Here is a 5,257-nt window from a genome sequence, read left to right as displayed (position 1 = left end):
CCCGACCGCCAAGCACCTGCCCAGCCACCACCGCATCGCCGCTCCGCTCGCACGCCGCAAATCGGACGTATTTTCCGCTGCTGCCCAGTTCGTCCCCGCCGCCGTCGCTGCAGCCACCACCCGACCGCCAAGCACCCACCCAGCCACCAACCAACCGCCAAGCACCTGCCCAGCCACCACCGCACCACGCTCTGCCCGTGCGCTGCAAATCGACCGTATTTTTCACCGCTCCACCGCCGCTCATCCGCCTCCGCCTAGCCCCTGCACCCACCGCCGCCCCGTCGCATAGCTTTTGCCCCACGGCCGCCGCCCCAATTCAAACGCCGCATTTCCGCCGCGGCCGCTCAGTTGCCCCAATTCTAGTTTTACATTGCATCATCTATTGGAATTGCACTTTTACATCACCAATTTCCATCATCTGTTGGAGCTGTCTCTTTTTTGGAGATGTAAAAGGCACTTTTTGAATATGTAAATTTTTACATCTCCAAATCTGCATCTTCTATTGGAGATGCTCTAAGAACTTCCACTGGAGTAAAAATTGGAATGTGCACGTGTTGTGCAAAATCGCTTCTGAATATGTGAGAGTGCAAGAACAGTATAAGGATATGTAACTGCTTTTCAGACGAACAACCAGCCAGTCATACCATGATACAACCTCTTATCGAATTGAGAGAAACGAAGATTGAATATATGAGTTGGACACCTGAAATTCTGCCACATATATCCTTCTTGATATATACTATTTATTCGAACATTTGGTACATGCATGAATAGTTTTACTGTATGGTTTAAAATTATATGTCCATCAACAGTTTCTTGTTGAGTCACTGAAGCATCACAAGCTTGTGATACTTAATCATGAGGGAGTAACAAAATTTGAACTTATGATCTGTAAGAGAGCCTTCCTGAAATAGACGTTCAACAAACATCAGTATTTAAGTACTTTGACGAAACTGACAATGTTGACTATGGAACTGTTCATTTTTTCTTTTGCTGAAAGACACATTAATAGTTTCTTGTCCACCAAACTGCCTATGATTTGGTGATGCAGAATGAGCCAACACCAAGAAATGATTATTATCAACAAATATTCAAAAATGTAATTAGGTCCATTCTATATCAGAACATCAGTCACTGTAGAACTTTTCTTCTATGCATTTGGATTGTAGCCCACAATGTCTCCTGTGTTCAGCAAAGTTTGCCCTATAATGTTTATTGTTCTGCAGATGCTATCAACACCTGTAATCATGTTCATGAGCCTTGTGGCTTATGAATTCTCATGTCTGAATCCTCCTAGTCAATATCAGTTGTGCTTAAATGAATTGTTTTGCTAATTAAGTTACTTACCCACATCTTATTCTCGTTGTACAGTAGTACTGGTTGCCCCTTTGGTGAGGGTTGCCATTTCCTCCATTACTTCCCCGGTGGCCACCAGGCTGTTGCAAAGATGAGCAACCTGGGTGGCCAAGCATTTGCACAACCCCAAGGAAGAATGCCAGCAGGATCTGCTGTTCCAGATGGCCAACCTACACCAACTGTCAAGACTAAATTGTGCAACAAGTATAACACTGCGGAGGGATGCAAATGGGGTGATAAGTGCCACTTTGCACATGGTGAGAGGGAGCTCGGCAAGCACACGTTCATCAACAATTCCATGCCACCCCGTATGGGAACAAGGCCCATCGGCCACTTTGGACCTCCGGCAATGCCCGGCCCTGCCATGACCACCCCAACAGGCTTCGGGGCTTCTTCCACAGCCAAGGTCAGTGTCGATGCGTCCCTCGTAGGTGGCATCATCGGGCGGGGTGGAGTCAACACAAAGCAGATATCCGGAGTCACTGGGGCCAAGCTGGCCATCCGGCTGGAGGATCTCACCGCGGCGGCGGCGGCGGTGAGCAGGGAAGCAACTTCAAGACCAAGCTGTGCGACAACTTCACGAAAGGATCGTGCACGTTTGGCGACAGATGCCACTTTGCCCATGGCGAGAACGAGCTGCGCAAATCGGCTGCCGCGTGAGGTTGATCTACCCACCCATTAGTCAGTGTAACTGTGAACCCCCTTTTTTTTGCGGGTGAGTGTAACTGTGAACCTTTGAGGGCTGAAGATTTATTCTCTGACTGTCCTTGGGATAATGCCATCGATTTTATGGATTTCATATCTGTCATGACTTCTATCAGCCTTTTGTGGTTTTTATTAGTAGAAAGCTTGACATGTTTCATTTCCGGCAAGTCGGCATCTGAACTTTCATGTTGAAACCTGAACTTGAACTTGATATACTCCAAGTCGGCCTCTGAACTTTCATGTTGAAAACTTAACCTCCGCGTGATGTTGCCGAGGCCAGGGGAGACATGTTGAGTTGCAGAGTCGCAACACTGACCATAGAGGCTCGGACTCTTGGGGCGTGTTTGGGTGCCGTAGTCTACAGTAGCTGCATTGCATAGCCTTCTCAACTTAGTCCAGCTATGCAAATGTAGCCTCAAATGCATCATCTGCAAGTTGTTTGATTGTCTGCATGCCCTCTTGTCTGCATGGGCTGAACCACACTGTCTGGTGTTTGGTTGCCTGCATGTTAGTGGATAAACCCAAGGCATGATGTTTGGTTGTATGCAACGTCTGGTGTGTGATAACCTTTTTGGCTAGTTGGTGAGGTTACCAGTACACTTCAGCACAAGCATGTACCACACATCATAAGCAGAGCAGAGTATAAACAAAGCATCAACTACTTAACAACATAGTTCAGATAGCATAGTACCACACATCATAACGATAGTTCAAACAGTTCAACGCATAAACCATAAAACAGACTCGATAGTACTTAGGAAGGAGGTGCCCCGACCCTAGTCCCTGACGGCGAAGGCTAATAACTGCCGGCGCTTTGGGAAGCAACACAGCTTCTCGAGCGTGGCCGCGCGCGTGCAGCCGCCGCTGCCCACGTGCACCGTACGGGCCGAGTCTGGAGAAACCGCCGATTCGAGCGTTCTCAGGGAGCTAGGCCCAAAAGTGCTTTAATCATCGTGCCATGCAGACCCAACAGTGTATAAAACCAATCAAACAGCTTGTTTTTTTCCAGCGCGGGTCTGATAGGCCTCATGCAAGCAACCAAACACGCCTTTAATCTGCGTTCTCAAAGTTTGTGATCTGCTCGCACATTAATAAGCCTGGGGAGTTGAAGAAGCTCGCTGCATCTCGCGCATGCAGCGGTCGAACCAGTTGCACCAGCCAATCGTCGCCACGGATCAACGTCTCAATCGACGCCTCGTTCCTGGGTGCATTAGTCAATCCATTCAATTACCAGTAACGCTCCCCAGCATGGCAGCATAGGAGGGGCGTCGCCGGCCGTACGTCCACTGGCCTCCCCCACCTCGGATTATATACATAGTGCGGCTTGGCTCGTACTGTAGAGATTCAGTGAACCGCAGTAGATGTATTAGGCTGAAAATTTCCGCCGCCGGCGAGATGAGCTCGTCCTCGGCGCCTCGTGATGACGCCACTATGCCGAGGTACGCTACGCTCGTTCGTGCAGCGACCGTCGTGCGGCCTGCCGACTGACGGAGGCATGCGCGTGGTTAATTCCTTCTCGACTTATGCGATTATTCTGACCGGCCGATCGTTGCAAGGGAGGAGGAGGAGAGGGATGCCGTCATCGCGAGGCGGATGGAGAAGATGACGTACTCGTACTAATGATTTCATGTTGTGCATATATGCGCCAGCAGCCGACCCTTACTTCTAAGACTACACGGACACGAACTAACCTATAGTATCATCCGGGCTCTAACCTTGGCCGGACTCAACACACACGGCTAACAACGACTCATCATTGGACTACATGACCGACTCCTACACGAAACTACTCACATCTAAGCAAAACCTACTATGCCTAGGACTAGTACTCGTACCCGGACACAACATGCAATCTTGCCGGATATACTAATGATTTGGCTAATCTAATTACTTGACACTAAATCAAGATTATTTCTAACAATCTCCCTCTAATCTTGATTCCTCATCTTTCACATGTGCTTGCTCTGATCTTGACTCGTTGTAGATTCACGACTTGTCGACTCAAGCTCTGACGTATGATCCGGACTACCAGCCCACACGGTTACATCTACGCGTGCAACGTGCAAAACTGGACACATCATCAATCTTCACGTCGTACAACTTAACTGGTCACTGTCCCACTACACGACGAGCTTGATCTTTAACTGTCATATCCGTACACTGAGTATGACCCGCCTGGAAACAGGCAGCGCCTCTCCTTTGCTGCCATGTTGTGCCACCGCCATTGCTTGGCCGCTGCCTTGCACTCGGTCCGCACCATACTCCTTGTACTTGCTTGCAATAGATCCACTCTCCACTGCTTGCACACCTCCTCGCTTTACGATGGCTTCGCCTACCATCATCCGCCTTTGGCATCACACCGAATCCACACTGACCGCAACCAGGACGCTCCACGAGGACATGGACATAACTCACGGAACACCGTGCACACTGCATCCACTCCAACGAATCATCACCAAGACGAGCACTTGGACACGACGATGACTCACTAACGCAACGACAACTGACCGTGCAAACTCGCACGACTCCTTGACTCATCCGACTCCCCGGATGACGATCTTGATGAGCTCCAGCACCGCACCTTGGCACCACCTCGCACATCAACGATCTCCTTCCGCCACCTTGCTGACGACAACCTGTCGTCTCCCTCCTTTTGTCGCTTCCGAACGACGATCGCCTGATCCTCCTCATTGCTGCACCATCCAGCAACTTCACGCATCAAAGTAGACAAACACGCACGCTCAAAAACTTTTAGCCAAAGGCACGTGTCGTTCCTTGTTCTTTTTTCTTTATTTCTCCTTTTTCTCACCACGATACAAAACTCACGTCAGCCCTGTGCATATATATATATATATATATATATATATATATATATATATATATATATATATATATATATATATATATATATATATATATATATATATACGGCTGCGCTATTCTGTGCGAGCGCGCATATTTGCTTAGCGTGCGCTCCGGCCAATGCTAATTAGGCGGGACGGTCGCCCGGAGAACCTGCTCCCCGCCGCTAATTTGGTTTAGGGTAACGGTCTTTGCAACAAAAAGTAACGCACTTAATTTTATTACCATGCATGGTTCGATGTATCCTGATTCTACTGGCACTATTTATTGGCGGTAACCGGGAGTAGTAGAGATAGTAATGGATAAAGATTTTTACCATGCAACGAGTAATCCA

General features: G+C 48.5%; 1 pseudogene; it reads left to right on the top strand.

Moving 5' to 3' along the window:
• LOC123132657 (zinc finger CCCH domain-containing protein 14-like) overlaps positions 1-2,443 on the top strand; it is a 37,963-nt pseudogene extending 35,520 nt beyond the window's left edge.
• The last annotated feature ends 2,814 nt before the right edge of the window (positions 2,444-5,257 follow it).

Source organism: Triticum aestivum, chromosome 6A (genome assembly GCF_018294505.1).
Source record: "Triticum aestivum cultivar Chinese Spring chromosome 6A, IWGSC CS RefSeq v2.1, whole genome shotgun sequence".
Classification (NCBI taxonomy): domain Eukaryota; kingdom Viridiplantae; phylum Streptophyta; class Magnoliopsida; order Poales; family Poaceae; genus Triticum; species Triticum aestivum.
Note: the sequence above shows the minus strand (reverse complement) of the source record. Positions and strands in the feature narration are given on the sequence as shown.